Source organism: Prionailurus viverrinus, chromosome C2 (assembly GCF_022837055.1).
Source record: "Prionailurus viverrinus isolate Anna chromosome C2, UM_Priviv_1.0, whole genome shotgun sequence".
NCBI classification, from domain to species: domain Eukaryota; kingdom Metazoa; phylum Chordata; class Mammalia; order Carnivora; family Felidae; genus Prionailurus; species Prionailurus viverrinus.
In genome coordinates, this window is record NC_062569.1 from 87,291,171 (window position 1) to 87,308,153 (window position 16,983).

General features: G+C 45.0%; 1 protein-coding gene and 1 pseudogene across 1 annotated transcript in view; both read right to left on the reverse strand.

The window, feature by feature from the left end:
- NRROS (negative regulator of reactive oxygen species) overlaps window positions 1-10,560 on the reverse strand; it is a 28,136-nt gene extending 17,576 nt beyond the window's left edge. Inside the window, exon 1 of the mRNA XM_047875658.1 lies at window positions 10,430-10,560. The gene's annotated coding sequence lies outside the window, so the exon portion shown is untranslated. The remainder of the gene's footprint in view (window positions 1-10,429) is intronic.
- Window positions 10,561-14,302: 3,742 nt separating this feature from the next.
- On the reverse strand, window positions 14,303-15,352 carry LOC125174481 (60S ribosomal protein L7a-like; annotated as a pseudogene).
- Between the last annotated feature and the right edge of the window lie 1,631 nt (window positions 15,353-16,983).

Genomic DNA, 16,983 nt, shown 5'->3' on the forward strand with positions numbered 1-16,983 from the left:
AGTACATTCCTATATTTTGCATAGAATCAATGTTCAGATGGTGAACACATCTAAAAAAGAACTTGCATACTGAGGATTGGGGCAACATGGCATTTAGAACTGTGATGTGTGAATTCAGACCTCACAATTTGCTTCTCTGGCTTTCTCTCTTAGTAATGAACTTGTTAAAACATAGGCAACACAATAGCTTTTGAGTCCCCATCACCCCCAGCATCGTCTTAGACCCTGAAGGTGGGAGGGAAAATTGGCACACTTTTTCTGAAGGACAATTTTACAAAATTTATCAAAGATGTTGAAACATAGATTATTTTTGATTCAATCATTCCCCTCTTAGGGGTTTATCCTAAGGAATTATAATGTACGCAAAGATATTTTTACTGAGATATTCAGTGAGATATTAGTGATAATATTTTAAAAAGCGGAAACCATCTGTAAGTCCAACAATGAAAGGATTGGCTAAATACATTATGATACAACTATATGATAGGAATAATGTGCTACAATTAAAAATGTTTCAGTGGCAATATATTTAGCGACATGGAAAGATGGTCATAATAAAATATTAAGAAAAAAAGGAAGATGCAAAACAGAATGTATGGTATAATCCCAAGTGTGCTAAAGGAATCTGCACTCATGTGCATGTGCATGGAAAATACTTGAAAGGGTACACAGCTGAATCTCAACAGTGGAGAGAACTGCACCTAATATTTACTTTTTCCACATCTGTATTTTTGTTTCTTAGTGTTTTCTAATTTTCCAACAATCAACTTCAATTACTATATCCAGACAAGTTTTTTTTAAGTTTATTTATTTATTTTGAGAGAGAGAGAGAGACAGCAGGGGAGGGGCAGAGAGAGAGAATCCCCAAGCAGCGTGGAGCCCAAAGCAGGGCTCGAACTCACAAGCCACAAGATCATGACATAAGCCAAAGTCGGACACTTAACCAACTGAGCCACCCAGGTGCCCCAAGACAAGTTTTAAAAGAATAGAATCGGGGCGCCTGGGTGGCGCAGTCGGTTAAGCGACCGACTTCAGCCAGGTCACGATCTCGCGGTCCGTGAGTTCGAGCCCCGCGTCAGGCTCTGGGCTGATGGCTCAGAGCCTGGAGCCTGCTTCCGATTCTGTGTCTCCCTCTCTCTCTCTGCCCCTCCCCCGTTCATGCTCTGTCTCTCTCTGTCCCAAAAATAAATAAATGTTGAAAAAAAAAAAAAATTTAAAAGAATAGAATCGATATACTATTAATTGAAATTAAAATATATGTTATAATCAGAGCCTAACAAATATCACAAAAATAGAGAATTTCTTATAGGTGCTTAAAATTGAAATTATTGTAAGTGTGCTTAAAGGGACATTTGGAGTTAATGGAGGAAAAATATCATTGACTAATAACTAAAATAACTAAGTTGTTTTATAGAAATTCTTTTTCTTTTTTAGGGCCTCAGGGATTTAGATTTTGGGCTGCATGTTCTTAGTCCAACTTCTAGAAAGGTGACTGTAAGGGTGAAGAAAGAGTCCAGGCTAAGGGGACAAATGGAACAGGTTCAAAGCCTGGCCTTCAGTACATCACTCAATTTCTTGGCCTCGATTTCCTCCCCAGTAAAATGGGAATCATAATGCCTGTGTGGTAGGGTTGCTACTATATTAAGGTAAGTTTTAAAAGAAGGTTCAAAAATAGTCTTTGTCATCTTTAACGTGTCATCCTTGGCAGGTAATCAACCTGCCTGTGGCATTAAACACACCCAAGGTGGGAGCCCACTGCTTTGTAAGCAGCTGGTCGTGCAAATACCGCTTGCATTTGCTTCCAGAACTCGGATCCCACTTCTAGAACTCGTGATCCCCTGCACAAATAAGCGAGGAGTATCATTTGAATTTGTTAGAATGCTCCTTGGATGTGTGGCCCCAAGAATTTATGTGAGAAAGGACAGTTCTGTTGCACATGACTCTTCTGCCACGTGCGTGTTCGTTCAAATCTAGCAACTGACTTTTTTTTTTTTCTTCAGGACAATTGTAGCATTTCTGAAGGAACTACCCTCCAGTATTTTAGAGATGAGAACACTCAGGCCAGAGAGATGGGATGATATGGACAAGGTGCCACAGGGAACACCGTGCAGTGGTTTCCAAGCACTGGTTTAAAATACAGATAGATCTCTTGTTTGCACCACAGCCTAGCACGCGTGATCAGCCAAGCTTTACCCACTCTTTGGGGAGGGTCTTCATCTGGGAATGGCTTAGGTTTTGTCTCTGCCTGGAGGGAGGCTGGAGGCCACAGCAGCTTTTCTTCTCTTGGGCTCTACCTATAACCAATTCCTGGCAGCCGGTGTGGAGGGAATGCTGCTTAAACACTATCCTGCCTGACTTTGTGGCCTCAGGGCTACAAATGAGTCAGCCAGCTTCCCTATGTGGTCAGGGTCAGCCCTTTAGAACCAATGGAGGTCAGTTCGCCCTGTCCTGTTCCATGACCACAGGTTTTAAATGCAAATATGCTCCCACTGGGGCCATAACACCTTGCTCTTACATGGCTAGTGGTAGTGGGCATGTGTTGTCACCTTCGTTTAGGAGAGACCCACATAATCTCTGTGGACAGGAACCCTACCAACAATGCATTAGTTTCAAACTTGTCATTTCCTTTCAATATCACAGGTTTCTCTCTCACACTCCAATGTGGTCATAGGTGACAATAATACCTGCCATGCTGACCTCACAGGGTTGTTTCAGGACCGAATGAGAGAATGTGTGTGAAGAACTTTGTCAATATAAGGAAATGTTGCAGACTTCATTAGTAAGACAAGGTCATGTCAGAATTAAACGCAGAATTCCTCTGTGCAAACAGGGAGCTCATACTAATATAAATAAAACAGAAGAGTGGCAGTACCTTCTCCCATCCGTCTGAGCTGCGGAGTGTGGATCTGGAGATGTTCGGAAGAGGAGAGACCACCCAAAGTCTATAGACTATGGGAGACTATAGGCAGGGAAGGGGTTATAGGTGAGAACCAAGGCTTATGGCCCAGAGTGGAACTATATTGCCTCCGCCCCTCCAACCTTGGTTCCCTTGAAAAAGAGCCCAACTGAGGAAAGAAATGATGTAGATTCCAGACAACTGACCAGCTCAATGGGGTGGTATTCAAGCTGTCAAATTGCTTCCCAGGCTCTCAATTGCGATAGCTAATGTTTATTGAGGGTTCACCTTGGGATAAGTGCTATGCCAGGGCTTTACATATAATAATCCTCACAAAATCCTAGCAGATAAATGTTATCATCTTCATTTTACACATGGTAAACTGAGGCTCACAAAGGTTCAGGCCATATAGTTAGAGAATGTCAGAGCTGCGATTCAAACCTAGTCTGTGAATCCAGCAAAATTCAACCCAATGCCACAAGCCCCAGCCACCTGGGATACTTGCTATCCATGACTAAATTGTATATTTTCACACCCTGTTTCCTTTGTTGGAAAGGTCCTTTTTCTGGTCTTCTCCAGCTGCCAAACTCCTATTCATCCTTCAAGGCCCAGTGCATATGTCACCTTCTCATCTCATTCTAATAGTTCAGTTGAGCAATGATCCAATGATCCATATAACATAATAATATATCATAGAGTTACAGCTCTTATTGAAGTTTTTTGATATTTTCGTTATTTGATTTTTATGTTTATTAAAAGCAAAATGAGCAGTTACCAGGTATTGTGAGTAATTTGACATTTCCCCAATATTTTATTATGAAAAATTTTAACACACAGCAAAGTTGAAAGAATTTGACAGTGATTGCTGGTATACCCATCACACAGATTGTGCTATTAACATTTTACTATATTTGTTTTTATCACATAGCTATTGATCTACCTATCCTTCTATCCAGCCTTCAATCCATCTTATTTTTTTTAAGATCTTTTTTTTTTTACTTTTGAGAGAGAGAGACAGAGAGAGAGAGAGAGAGAAACGAAGAGAGCACAAGCGAGAGAGAGGCAAAGAGAAAGGGAGACAGAGAATCCCAAACAGGCTCCCCACTGCCAGCACAGAACCCGACATGGCCCTGGCACTCACGAGTTGTGAGATCATGACCCGAGCTGAAACCAAGAATCGTATGCTTAACTGACTGAGCCACCTAGGAGCTCAAGTCGTCTCATTTTTTGATGCATTTATAAATGGACTGCAGTCAGGGCGCCTAGGTGGCTCAGTGGGTTAAGTGTCCAACTCTTGATTGCGGCTCAGGTCATGATGTCATGGTTTGTGAGTTCGAGCCCCGCATTTGACTCTGTGCTGACAGTGCAGAGCCTGCTTGGGATCCTCTCTCTTCCTCTCTCTGTCCCTCCCCTGTGCTCTCTCAATAAGTAAATAAATAAATAAATAAACAAACTTTTAAAAAAGATATAGATTGCAGTCATCAGTATACTTCCCCCTAAAAACTTTAGAATGCATATCAAGTGATTTAACAAAAAATGAAGCTACTACTTGTTCAACCTTCTAGATCAATCTAATTAATTTAATCGAGATTGCAAAGTCAGCTATTTGGAGAAAAGTTTGTCTTGTTAAAAAAAAAAAAGATTTGACAATCACTGCTTTAGAGTCCTCAGAATTAGGAGGAAAGCTGTCTACACTGCAGTGTAAATGACTGATATCCCTTTAATACACTGCTCTTTAATGGGTATCTTACACTTCACAGCTCTTTACACGGATATGCTCTTTAATACAAGGCTCTTTTATATCGGTAATGATGAAATGTAATAAAGTTTTCATGGTGTAGGTTCAGGACGGTAGGGGAGATGATTTTGTCTTTCTCAAAATCCCTCAAATTGCACTGACAAGGTGGTTGCCTGTTCTAAGGCTGATTTTTTTTTTTTCACTACAACTTATTTGAATTCACAGAGGAATGGGAGTAATGTGATTTTAAGAGAAGAAATCCCCTCCGCCAAAAATAACAATGATTTTTAAAATAATATTCTTCTCAAGTTTATCTATTTTGAGAGAGAAAGAGCGCATCCGCAAGCGGGGGAGGAGCAAAAAGAGAGGGAGAAGGAATCCCAAGCAGGCTCCATAATGTCAGTGTGGAGCCCCATGCAGGGCTCAGACTCACTGACCGTGAGATCATGCCCTGAGCCGAAACCAAGAACTGGACGCTTCACCGAATAAACAACCCAGGTGCCCGATACCAATGATTCTTAGGGGATTCTTGGATAAAGCCAAAACAATTGGATTATAACTTAACACTATTGAATAATAATAGCAATAACAGCATGAAGTTGCAAAGTCTTCTTACCGACCTTGGATCTCGTTTAGTACTTCACAACAGTTCTATAAAATAGGCGTTGCTGTCTCCATTTTCACTGTGGTAAAATACCCATATAAGCTACCATTTTAAACCTTTTTGAGTGTACAATTCAGTAGCATTAAATACATTCACTTTGCCATGCGATCTCACCATAATCCTTCTCCAGACCTATCCAGCATCCCAAATGGAAACTCAGTACCCACTTAACAGGAACTCTCTATTCCCCCTCCCCTCAGTTCTCGGTAACCACAGTTCTTTCTTTTTTCTTTTTCTTTTTTTTTAAATTTTTAAAGTGTATTTATTTATGAGAGACAGAGACAGCATGAGTGGAGGAGGAGTAGAGAGAGAGGGAGATACAGAACCTGAAGGAGGCTCTAGGCTCTGAGCTGTCAACACAGAACCAGACACGGGGCTTGAACTCACAAACTGTGAGATCATGACCTGAGCCGAAGTCAGATGCTTAACCGACTGAGCCACCCAGGTACTCCCACAGTCCTTTCTTTATCTATACATTTGCCTATCCTAGGTACCTTGTGTAAGTGGAATCATGTAACATCTGCCCTTTTGTGCCTGGCTTATTTCATTTAGCATCAGGTTTCTAGTCCCTCCATGTCATAGCATGTATGAGAATGTCATTCCTTTTTTTTTTTTTCAACGTTTATTTATTTTTGGGACAGAGAGAGACAGAGCATGAACGGGGGATGGGCAGAGAGAGAGGGAGACACAGAATCGGAAACAGGCTCCAGGCTCTGAGCCATCAGCCCAGAGCCCGACGCGGGGCTCGAACTCCCGGACCGCGAGATCGTGACCTGGCTGAAGTCGGATGCTTAACCGACTGCACCACCCAGGCGCCCCTGTCATTCCTTTTTATAACTGAATAATATTCCATTGTATGTATAGATCACATTTTGTTTATCCATTCACCCATCAACGGACATTTGGGTTATTTCCACCTTTTGGCCACTGTGAATAAGACTTCTATGAATACTGGAATGAAAATCTATGTTCAAGTCCCTGCTTATTATCTCCATTTTATAGATAAGAAGTCCAAGGCTCAGAAAGACCCAAATCAATTGTTCAACAAGCCAAAACCCAAGTTCTGGCCCAGGTAGGAGGTGCTGGATGTGCACCTGCCTGGGACAAATATATGTTGAGTGAATGTTCAGCTGGGTTGCACAGGTTTGTATTTGTTGGCAAATAGGTATCCCATGAGCCTGGCCCCTCTCTTGGAACTGCCAGGCCCCACCATGATCGAGCAGCCAGGGAGGTTAACACCTGACCCAACATGGACCCCAGGATTCTGCTTCTAATAACAATGTCCATTCCAATTGGTCAGTGCCTCTGCCATGCAGTGTTTGATATTCTGAATAGTAAGTACCCCTGAGTGTTCATGGGGCCATGGTCTTCTGTGGGTAACCTGTCAATGCCATGAAGTGTAACTATGACAAAGGTGAAGGCCTTTACAGGTTTGCAAAAGGAGCTACAAAGCCTGGGAAAAACCTGGGAATTTAGAAGGAAACAAGAAGCCAGTATTACTAAATATAATGGAAGCTTCAGTTCAGGGACTGGGGAAAGTCTGGAGAACCTAGAATAAGAGAAAGGCCATCAGGAGAGTCCCATGAGGAGGTCTACAGCTGTCAGCCTAGACAGTGATAAGGAGACCATTAGCGTGTCTGAAAGCTGAAGGAGGTGACCCAGGGCCAACCCAGGAAAGACCTGAGGGAGAGAGCTCAGCCTTGGCATCTGGTAGGACCCCCAAGGAGACATTGGAAAGGCAGGAGAGACCCAAGGGACCATAGCTGGTCTAGATGAGGAGTAACAACAGGAAGGACCAGAAGGAACCAGTGTCCAGCCTGACATCTAGAAAGGAGTGACATGAAGTTACTGGAGAACATGATGTGCACATCAAGATGAGCCCCTGCCGGCACTGTGGGTGCTGGGCTGCCTCAGACATTTAGGTCCTGCTTGAGAAGACAGAGCCCCAAGGTAAAAAGGTAAAAGGACAGAGTCAAGGTAAAAAGACAGAGCCCCAAGTGCTATCTTCTGTGGAGAAATCCCCTCCTGATTCTTTTTTTTTCTTGGAGGTGGCAGCAGAAAGTTTCTTGGGGCACACAGCTAGCACCTGACTACAGCGACCTTCTGGGTTGGGGCTGGATGTGGGGCATCCCTGTGTCCTCACAGGGCTTTGTGGCCACATTCAGCCCATCATAGGCACTAGCTCTGCTCCTTATGCCTACCTCGCTGGTGAGAACACGACAGGGTTCTACTTCCTCCTTTATTCCCTTTGTTGGTCTGAAATCACTCATGCATTAGAGCAAGAAGATACATGCGCTTTGGTGTCAGCACCTGACTCCATTTGCTCTGGAAATCAGTTGGTTTTTCCTACCCACACTCATTTCTCCTTCTGGTAACATCTCCTCAATTCCCCTTTGAGGAAACCACCTCTTCCTTTTTCTTCCTTTTTTATGTTGTTGCTTTTTAATTGTAAAATACTCATAGCCTAAAATTTACCATCTTAACCATTTTTATTTTTATTTATTATTTTTTTTAATGTTTATTCATCGGGTGGGGAGGGACAGAGAGAGGGAGGCACAGACTCTGAAGCAGGCTCCAGGCTTTGAGCTATCAGCACAGAGCCCAATGCGGGGCTCGAACCCATGAACTGGGAGATTATGACCTGAGCTGAAGTTGGACGCTCAACTGACTGAGCCACCCAGGCGCCCCATTAACCATTTTTAAACGTAAAACTCAATAGTGTTAAGTACATTTCCATTGTCATGCAACAAACCCCCTTCCTTTCTTAAGAAGCCCACATTTGTTTGGGTTTGACCTCAATCCCTGGCTCCAAGGAGGGGCCTATGCACGAGGCCTCAGACCAGGCCCATCAGAGCCCCCTATTTCCCTAACCACAGTGATGGGTTTACAGTGGGTACATCACAGATGACAAGCCCATGACAATCAAGAGAAGGACTCTTGTTAGAACTATTGGGAAAGAGGCTTTCTGTTCCTGCCTTCAGATGCCAAACTTGTGGGAACTAAGCTTGGAGCTGCAGTTCTTTGAATTCATGGAGGAATGGGATCATCTTTGCCACCAACTTTAGGACCTGCCTAATAACAGGAAAAGGCAAAGCTGGCAGTGTTTGAGCACTTGGACCCACCCATGCCTGAAGCTATTTCACACAGGCTTTTTGGTTATTTGAAACAATATTTTTTTTCCCCTGAAGCCAGGCTGAGTTGGGTTTTTGTCATTTCTAACTAAAAGACCCCTGAACTCAGGTTTACAGTTGCTTGTGAGGCTTGACAAGATCCAAGTGCCAGTGTCCTTTTTCCCTCTCCTCTCCTCTCCAAGCTTTCAGAGATCATCCCCTCACCTAGCCCAGAAGCCCCTACACATTGAGCACATGACATTTTATCAGTGATGTTGCGAAGAATAGTTTGAGGGGTGGGAAATGAGTATAATAAAGGAGTTCTATCAAAGGCAAAAAAGATTCGTCACTAATATCCAGGCATGTCAGTAAGCATCGCTGAGCATATAGCATGTCCTGAGCAAGATAAGGTTTTTCAGTCATGGTTGAAAGCCCACTGTCCCCTAACTTCTGTGGTTATAATGTGGGTCTGAGGATAGCGTGAGGTACATCTAGTTGTCCATCCAGGAGTCTAGCTTATACTTTCTGGTGTGGATGCACACTGCAGTCAGAATGAAAATCGTAACGGGTACTGGCATCACTCTTCTGTGAGGAAGAAACAAGCCAGCGACAGAGGTCAGTGCATTCCTAAAAAGGCCTCAGGCCAAAGACCCCAGGCCCTGCCTTCTGTTTGGGAAGTCCCTGCTCTTGAATGAATGGTTTAAGCACTATGTGGGATCAGGTTTATATGGGTTTTCATGAAGTTCCTATAAGGGCGCCAACTAGATGAAGCACCCTCTTTGTGAAACAGACTTTTGTTTTGTTTTCTTTTAACCTAAAGGCAATAACCAAGGTTTTGTTTTGTTCTATTTTTTTTTCTTGGCCCACGATTTTCTAATCACCCCTAGGAACTCTCAGACATACATGTACAAACCTATGGGGTGTGTAAGAAAAATAAATAAGTCTCAGGGCTATAAAACCCAGCAAACCATCAGCGTCTACTGCAGCACAGCCAGTAGGTGAAGGGGGCACAAATGGGGGCTCGCAGGGCTGGCTCTATGTACCGAATGTTTCTCCCATCAGACTCCAATAGGCTGCACCCATCAGGGAAGAAACCTCCAGTGGGGTCCCCTGGAAGTGCACCACTCAGGACCAGCCCTCTCCAGGGGCTCCATTCTTAAGATCCTGCTCAGCCTCCTATAGTTCCAGCCATAGCTGGGCACGTGGCCACCTTCTCTCTGGGGTAAAGCCTGGTCAGTGGCTCCTTACTTATGACAGCTCCTAAGTGCACAGGGATACAAGCTGAACCTCTATAATCTGGCCCACATGGATAGGCCACCAGGGCTACTACAGAAGAGCACTGGACAAGGGGCCAGAAAAGCCTGGGGTCTAGGTTCCCTCTGATACTTACTGGCTGTGGGTCCGAGTAACAACACCCTATAGAATTTCCCAAGGACAAAAACTCTGGGGAATGGGCTTTGCCTGTCTTATTCAAGTTCTATCCCCAATACCTTGAAAGCACCGACACATGTAAGACATCCATAAATATGTGTCGCTGTAAATGAGTCTCAGTGCCTTCATCTATGAAATGGTGATTCTCAATCCATGTCGTGGGACAGGAAAGGAGATCCGTCCAAGCACTCAGCATGCTGAGTGTTCACAGTAGAGTCTTATCACCTCCTCCAGTCACTCAGCCCAGGAAGGGAGCATTAGTGTTCCCATTTCACAGATGAAGAAACTGAGGCTCAGAAGTTCTCCCCAGAGAGCCAGGACTCAAACCCCCAAAGGAGGAATCCGAAGCTTTCATTGCTTTCACTGCACCACACCACCTTTTTGGGCTGTAAGTGCTCCCAGAGGGAGGTTTCTCCACCTACCCAGAGCTGTGGCCCCCAAACCGAGCACAAAAGCGGTGGCGTTTGGATGCAGCAAGCCACAACTTCCCCGTCTGTCCCGAGCTGCGAGCCACGGACGCTGACCTCCTACCACCCAGCCGCGCGCCAGCTCGCCCACCCCAGCAGGGCCGTCCCGCAGGAAATACTCACGGCTCCCGCAGGCCCAGGCGGCTCCGCGGGGCGCATCCTCTCCCGGGGCTTCGGACTCCTCGAGAGCAGCCGAACGCGGGGCTGGGCTGCCTCCTCTCCCTGGGGCATCAGATTATTTTAGCACTTGCGGAAGGAACGGACGGAAACTGAAGTCACATGGAGAGCAAGCTGCTCAGCGACTCAGCACTCGCAAGAGCAGGCATCTTAGAGGGAACTGCCCTGCGGTGCTGACAGGGGGATGGGAGAGGGCGGCTGCGCAGGGCCCCCCACCCCGCGCAGGGCCGCCTGCACGTTAGCCACGAGTCCGGTTATTTTGGGGGGTCTCCCAGGACTGCTAACCAAGGTTACCCAGGCTTTCTTGCCTTAAAGCCTTTTTTTTTTTTTTTTTTTTTAGTTTTATTTTAATCACCCTTGTGATCACAAGTGCACTCCTTAATCCGCATTGCCTATTTTCACCCATTCCCCCACCCACCTCCCCTCTGGTAACCATCAGTTTGTTCTCTATAGTTAGTGTTTTTCTTGGTTTGCCTCTCCCTCTTTTTTTTTCCCCTTTGCTCATTTGTTTTGTTTCTTAAATTAACATGAGCGAAGTCATATGGTATTTGTCTTTCTCTGACTTATTTTGCTTAGCATTATACTTTGTAGCTTAATCCATGTGGTTACAAATGGCAAGATTTCATTCTTTTTTATGGCTGAGTAATAGTCCATTGGGTATATATACCACATCTTTATCCATTCATCAATTGATGGACGTTTGGGCTGCATCGATAGTTTGGCTATTGTAAATATTGCTTCTAGAAACATAAGGAAGCATATATCCCTTTGAATTAGTATTTTTGGATTCTTTGCGTAAATACCCAGTATTCTGCTGGCTCATAGGGTAGTTCTATTTTTAACTTCTTGAGGAACCTCCATACTATTTTCCACAGTGGCTGCACCAGTTTGCATTCCCACTAACAGTGCACAAAGGTTCCTTTTTCTCCACATCCTCGCCAGCACTTGTTGTTTCTTATGTTTTTCATTTTAGCCATTCAGACAGATATGAGTGCTATCTCCTTGTAGTTTTGATTTGCATTTCCCTGGTAAGTAATGATGAACATGTCTGTTCATGTCTTCTGCCCATTTTTAATTGGATTATTTGGGTGGTTGAGGTGTGTAAGTTCTTCATATATTTTGGATATTAACCTTTTTTCAGATGTCATTTGCAAATATCTTCTGCATTCAGTAGGTTGTCTTTTAGTTTTGTTTTGTTGCTTGGTTCCTTTGCTGTGCAGAAGCTTTTTATTTTGACATAGTCCTAACAGTTTATTTTTGCTTTTGTTTCCCTTGCGTCAAAGGACCTATCTAGAAAAATGGCCAGTGTCAGAGAAGCTACTGCCTGTGCTCTCTTCTATGATTTTTATGGTTTCAGGTCTCACATTTAGGTCTTTAATCCATTTTGACTCTCTTGCCTTAGAGATTTTGAAGGGTGGTGAACCAATTCCTATGAGCTCTGCTGACCCAGAAACTCTTCCCCATGGTTATAGCCCAGGGTCAAGCAGGAGCAGACTGGGATATGGGTAGGATATGCATTTTTTTCTGATCAGGAGAGAGTCCACCTTTGGAAGAGTCATCCACTCAGATAGTTTATTAATAATCTCCTTTTATGTGTCCCACATATCAAAAAAAGAAAAAGACACAGAAATTGTTTTGTGGTGAACTTTTTGAGTACCATGAACTTAAAAAAAATTTTTTTTAATATTTATTTACTTTGTGAGAGAGAGAGACAGAATGTGAGAGGGAGAGGGGCAGAGAGAAAGAGAAGGAGACACAGAATTCTAAGCAGGCTCTCAGCACAGAGCCCAGCATGAGACTCAAACTCATGAACCATGAGATCACGACCTGAGCCAAAGACTCGAACTCATAAACTGTGAGATCATGACCTGAGCCAAAGACTGAGCCACCAGGTTCCCCATCAAGTGCCATGAACTTCTTGATCATAGGTTGCATGGATTAAGTTTTTTTCCTTATATGTACAAATTTCCCTGCCAACTCTTGCCAAGAGGTCAAAAGAATAATTGAGCTAATAATAGCCACCATCGGCTGTCAGGCACTACTATGCTAAGAGCTTTCTGTGCATTACCTCATTGCTCCTGTTCTCGAGGAACTTGAATCTAGTGGAGAAGGCAAAATATTTATAGTGTCTGCTGCATCCCAAGTGAGAAATGCAGGCAACCACAGTAGGAGTCAGGGAAGGGATCTTCAGTTCTGTTCTTTCCCATCAGAGCTAGAGGGTTAAAGTGTCCTGGAGGGCTGGCTCACATCTCTTGTAGCCTGTTGATTTGTGATTCTGTATGGCATTATTATTCTTGGAATGTCCATCCTAAGAGAACAAGAGTAAGTCGTTCCTGCTCCAAATACCCAGAAAATTGTCTTTGCGCTGTAAAATATTCATTCATAATGGTAATAATGATGACATTAATGAAAAAACTCAATAAAAGTCAAATGGAAGAGAACGAAGTTTCTCTTCCAGGCCTTTTTCTTCTTGTGGGATGCATTTTCTACTCACGTGTCTTTTGTGTCAACCTGTATGTTGATAACTCCTGAATTACAATCTCCAGCTCCAACGTTCTCTCCCAAGATCTTCCCAATAGGATCCAGACTTTTGTTTTTCACTGTCTGCTGGTCAGTCAACTCCTCCCAGAGTGGCTGCAACGCAATATATCCTAAACTGAATTTTTATCCTTTGTCCCAGCCAGTTTCTCTCCCTGTTTGGCTGTCACTGTTCATGGGAAGACTTTACCCCTCGCATCCAATTGGCCACCCATTCGTACTGATTCTAACTCGGAATCCAAACTTACTCTTCATCCTTTCTGCCACTGTCCTGGGTCTAGATTCATCAATTCCTGTCTGGATCATTTCAGTAGCTTCCTGTCTCTCTGTCAAGGCTCTCTGTCTCCGATGTAGATTCCACCCAGTTGCCGCAGGCGTCTTTCTAAAATGTGTATCCGATCGTCTCACTCCCTGCTTAACGCACTTTCACGGCTTGCCATTGCCTTTCTTACCTTAAAACCAGGTTCAACGAGTTTAAGGGTTCCTCAGAGGCGCCTAAGGACTGCTTGGTGGGACTCCGGGCATTTCATTACCTCCTCATCTCAAACAATTCTACTTTTAAATGTTTTATGCTTTGAGATTCTTCACAGAATTTCTCTTAAGAAAGGCAGTGGCCACCCCCTCAAAAAACAAAAACAAAAACGTTTACAAAACCAATGGTCTTCATGGATGTGTGGAGACAGGCCAGTCTGTTGGCAAATTGCGCCAACAGCTCTAGAGCGAGCTGGAAGGACCTAAGACTTCCAGTTGAAACCAATGTTGCTTTGCAGCTGAAGACAGATCACTTTTCATGCCAGCAAGGCTGTAGCCCTGGCTGCAGAGCCCAGGATTGGACCCCTTCCCAAGCAGGCTAGTCGAGACAGAGGGGATCAGGGTACTTCCTCTGGAGTTCAACCTTGCATCCAGCCCTGCCCTAGCCAAGCACATCCCTCCTTGGGATGGTGACAGTCTGGGGGACTCTGAGCCTTTTTCTTTGAGCCTGCTCCATATGTGAGTTTGTACCCATCTCCTGCTCAACTGTAACAAAGCCAAATTTAGTGTCAAGCAGGACACCAGGGTTTCTGAGGAGATGTGAGGTGAAAGCAAGAAGCTGGACACTTGTCAACCGGGGGAGAAAGTCCAGGTGCCTCCTGTAGCCTGGTCTTGCCTCCAGCCTCTAGTCATTGTCACCTCCCACACTTCAACATGTGTCTACAAGTGGGTTTCAACCAGTCTTTTTTGTTTTTTTTTGAAAGAGAACTCTTTATGACTTTGATGTACAGAACATTCAACAGCACACACTCAGCCCGGTTTGGTGGCCAGTTCTTTAGCCTTTGGTTTTTCCAATTTGGCGATGTGAGCCATCGACTTTGGACCCAGGACGTTACCTCCTCAGTGACAGTGAATGTCATCATTTCTGTCATTGTAATTGGTCCTAATGGTTTCCATCAGCTTAGCCAGAGCACCTTTGTCTTCCGAGTTATCCTGTGTGAAGGCAACATTGGTGCAGGTCTTCCTGTAGACAAGATGCCCTAGTCTGGCCTTCACCTTGATAATGCAGTGGGGGACCCTCATCTTATGACATAGGGCAGGCAGGAAGACAACCGACTCAATGGGATCCACATCATGTGCAATCACTACCAGCAGAGACTTCTTATTTTCCATTAAGGTGGTGACAGTTTTAACCCCAGCTTGAAGGACAGGTGGCCACCGAGGGGGGCATGCCCTTTGCTGGCAGCTTTCTTCTCATCCCAGGCCAACAATATCTGCTTCTTCTCTTGCTTTGTCTCTGGTCTGTATTTGTGGGCCAGCTTAAGCAGTTGAATAGCTATTTGGCGGTCCAAGGCCTGGGTGACCTGGTTAATCATGAGAGGCACTTTAAAAAAATTTTTTTGTTACATTTTATTTATTTTTGATAGACAGACAGACAGAGCACAAGTGGGGGAGGGGCAGAGAGAGACGGAGACACAGAATCCAAAGCAGGCTCCAGGATCCGAGCTGTCAGCACAGAGCCTGACACGGGGTTTGAACTCACAAACCGAGACATCATGACCTGAGCCAAAGTCAGACACTCCACCGACTGAACCACCCAGGCACCCCCATGAGAGGCACTTTTAGACGTTTCTAGAGAAGAGGCCTTTGCCTCTGCAGCCAGATGTAGTGGGGCCATTTGAAGAAGCAGGTGAGGTCGCTTTTGGGCTGGATGTCCTATCTGATGCCAAAATTTGTGGGCCTTTTCTCAAACAGGAGATTGAGCACCTTCTTGGCCTCCTGAGTTTTGACGACAGTGGGGGCTGGGACTACCTTCTTGCTCTTAGCCTTCTTTCCTTTCAGTGAAGAGAGTGGGTTCATCCAATCTGGTCTGCTCACAATTTCCCTAAACACAGAACAAATGTTCCCCACTCTGTATTCCCTCTGTCAGAGGCTTCCCTTATTTGCAATGGCCTCTCCTCCGCCTACCCCAACCCTCCCCATCCCCAAGGCATTGCTTGGGTTCTCCTCCTCTGCAAAGCCTCCCCACCGAGATCTCCCTGTGGTGTTTTCTAGTCCACCTTGGGTTCTCTGCCCCAACCACAGACAGGGCAGCCCTTCCATCTGGCCCTATACCTTGGTAGCTGGGCCTGGCCAAGCAATGAGCTGGTGCCTCCCCCACTTTCCTGGCCTCGGCACATGACAGGGAGGGGATTTCCTTTGGGGCCTTAACTGGGAATTGTTCTCTTGCCCCACATCAGCCGGCTGCTGGGGGAGAGTCTTCAGTAGTTTCATTTCCCTCGTTTGGAATGTAGTTTTTAAGAACCAAAAGTCAAAAACGGAAAGAGGAGAGGCCACCGCCCACAGTGGAACCACTCAACCCCTCATGATGCCAGTCCTGGAAAAGCTTAGGGTTCAATGCAATGACTGAGGGTGAGGGAGGGTGGCTTGGCTGAAGGTCCTTCTTGGCTTGTTTACTCCTCTGCTGTAACCGTTTGGGGAGGGGGTGGGTCTCAAATCCTCAGGTCAGCAACTCCTGCTCCTTGTTGCCCATGAGGTGGAGACTTACACAATTCACAAAGCTCTCCTAGGATAATGAGCCCATGGCCTCACTCAGCCACTAATTCCAGTAACTGACCTCCCTGTGGACCCTGCCCCTGCCTTTTTCTTTTCTAGAAATACTGACAGTATCAACATATGATCAAAGATTTCGTGTGGGGCAAAGATGACAAGATTCCTACAGAAGTATCCTGGCAGTGCCAAGGTGCAGCTAGCACTGTGACACTGATGGGGAGGGACACACACGATAGGCATGGTTCAGTTCAGGGCAGAGTTGGGAGGGAATGAATCATGCAAAGACAGGTGCTGGTAGAGTCATGGGAGAAAGGTGCATGACTATTGGGTGACTCCAAAGGAAGCTTTGTGGAAAAGGCAGCATCTGAACTGCATGCTTACAAGATGGGACTGGGTGTGGGGTCAAAGACCGAAGGAGAGATCAGGAAGGTGATGCATGAGATAAAGTCATGCCAAGGAGAGACTGTAGGAGAGGTGATGGCATCTCTCTGCACGTCTGCAGGAGTCTGATCAAGGTTCTTCTGTCCAGTGCTGCACACGGGCAGTTCTTGTTCCACTTCTGCCTTTCCGGGGGCAGGGGGTCCTGGCAGGCAGGGACTATGGTTTGTTCACATTGGTACGCATCCCTAACAATACCTGGTCTAGCACCTAGTGGGTGCCCAGCAAAGGTTTTTCTCTCTTTCTTTCTTTCTTTTTATTGAAGTGTTGTTGGTGAACAATACATACAATATTGTATTAGTTTCAGGGGTACAATATAGTGATTCAATATCTACATAAAGAAGTGATCACTGTGAGAAGACTAGCTACCACCTGTCACCATACGAAGTTGTTACAATATTGTTAACTATATTCCCTAATGCTGTGCACTACATCTCCTTGATGTATCTTATACCTTTTAAATCCCCGTCTCCTATTTTTCCCATCGCCCCACCCCTTCC